Consider the following 2,348-nt stretch of genomic DNA (forward strand, 5'->3'; position numbering starts at 1 on the left):
CAAAATTTCAGAAGGTAATGGACAATATTTTCAGACCATATTTTGATTGGTTGATTGTATACATTGATGATGTGTTAATATTCTCAAGGACTATTCAAGACCATTTTAAACATGTCCGTATATTCAAGAATCTGGTCAAGCATAATGGTCTTGTGCTTAGCAAAAAGAAGATAGAGGTTTTTCAAACCACTATCAAATTCCTAGGCCATACAATCTGTAATGGCCAGATTTCTCTGCAACATCATGCATTAGAATTTGCAGATAAATTCCTGGATGTAATCACAGAAAAGAACCAACTTCAGAGGTTTTTGGGCTACTTAAACTATGTCAACAACTTCTATCAAGACTATGCTAGTGACAAAAAGATACTAAATCAGAGGCTAAAGAAGAATCCTCCTGAATGGAGTCCAGTGCATACGGCAGTAGTCAAGAACATCAAGGCCAAGGTAAAATCTTTACCTATTTTATATGTTGCTGATGATCTTGCACCCAAAATTGTTGAATCTGATGCAAGCAACATAGGATGGGGTGGAATTCTTAAGCAAAAGGTTGGAAAGAAAGAACAAGTAGTACAATTTGCTTCAGGTGTGTGGAATCCAGCCGAGCTGAACTACTCCACTATTGAAAAAGAAGTAAAAGCAGCATGGAACTGCATCAGCAAGTTCGAGGTTTATCTTATCAATAAACCTTTCCTTCTGAGAACTGATGCATCTACCCTGTAGAAAGTCCTGACAAAGGACATCAAGAAAGCCGGAGAAGCTAAGTTTGCCAGATGGCAAGCTTTATTTGCAAATTTTGATTTTCAAGTAGAACACATTAGAGGTAAAGATAATAATTTGCCGGATTTCTTGAGCAGAGAATACATAGAAGAAAAAGATCATGTCATGATGATCATTATTGAGTGGGACCAGCAGCAGAAACAAGAAGTCTTAAGGACTATCCCAGATGACCAAGACTGGGAAACGTACAAAAATAATTGGAGACCCACATGGCAGCTACGAAATACAAAAGTCCTAGATGCTAATTTACAACCCCACACTGACATCCAACACTTTGTACCTGAGAGAAAAGTGTACCCTAAGGGTCGAAAGTGGATCCATGACATGATATATGACAAAGCCAAAAGAGATGCTGGAATTGCCCATCAAGTCCTCGAACAGAACTTTCATGATATTGCTGGCATCTGGTGCCATGGAGGTCGCAGTACGGGTATTTATGAAAAATACTTTTGTATTTATCGGACCAGGGATCTTTGGAATGAGCAAGGGCATTGGCCTGTCCAGCCATGTGCCAGGTGGCCCAGAAATGATCCCAAGATTATTTTTCCTGATACTGTTTATGATTTTGCAGGTTATAAAAAATTATGGTGGGATTTCCTAAATGTTGACGATAAAGAAGAAACCCACTATACAAAGCTGAAGTTTAGTACGCTAGCAGCCTCACAGAGAAATCAACAGTGCCAGTGGTTTCGAGAATGGTGGAGTGATTACGGGGTAAGCAGAACTGCTATGGACCCAGTATACCATGAAGAATATGAAAGAAAATACTGTGAATGGTGCCCTGAACATGGAATTGGAGAATGTTTTCACACCATATATAAAACTGTCAAAGAAATGACAGTTAAGGAGTGGGATCCATTTCATAGACTAAATTATTCACTCCAAGAATACATGAGGCAACATCTAGAATGGTTAGTCTTAACCAAAGTACAACATCAAATTATCTTGGGGAAGCCAATGATAGTCCGCAGGATTTATACAAAGCCTGTGATGACTTACTATATAGAAGAGATAGATTCCCTGATTTAACCGTATTTTGATCACTGTAATAAGTACCAGTCACAAGGGCTTAATTGTGGCCAGTTTCTCGTGAGCTTTGCTGTTCCAAAGCATTCACTGTGTAAATATTCTTTTCTCGTGGGCTTTTACGGAAAAAGCATCCACTTTGTTTTGGTTGGCCTGCGTGGGGCCTAGAAATAATGTTGATTTTGGATAGAAATCTACGAGTACGATTTACTTTGACGTTACCCGAAAGCAACTATTCCATCCATTGGACTGGAATCTTTGTGCGGACGTCGTCTCAGTCTTATCCGAAAGTAATGATTCCTTCCACTTTTAGGACAAGTCACGGATGTCCTACAGTGATGTTTGTCCCCCCTCCTTTCCTATATAACGAGGGTAAGGCTCATTACCAAGGCATTCGCATTTAGAGTTTCATAGAGAGTCAGTCTGGGTTTTGTGTCTGAGTCGAGTATCTCTCCTGCTCTGCATCTGCGGACATCACGTCTGATCTGCTTGCACCACGAGAAGAACTCAAGTCCTTAGGTGATTTGGAAGCCTACGCATCAG

This window comes from Pinus tabuliformis, chromosome 9, assembly GCF_031772625.1.
Source record: "Pinus tabuliformis cultivar Carrire ecotype Pingquan chromosome 9, CPIR1, whole genome shotgun sequence".
In the NCBI taxonomy this organism is placed as follows: domain Eukaryota; kingdom Viridiplantae; phylum Streptophyta; class Pinopsida; order Pinales; family Pinaceae; genus Pinus; species Pinus tabuliformis.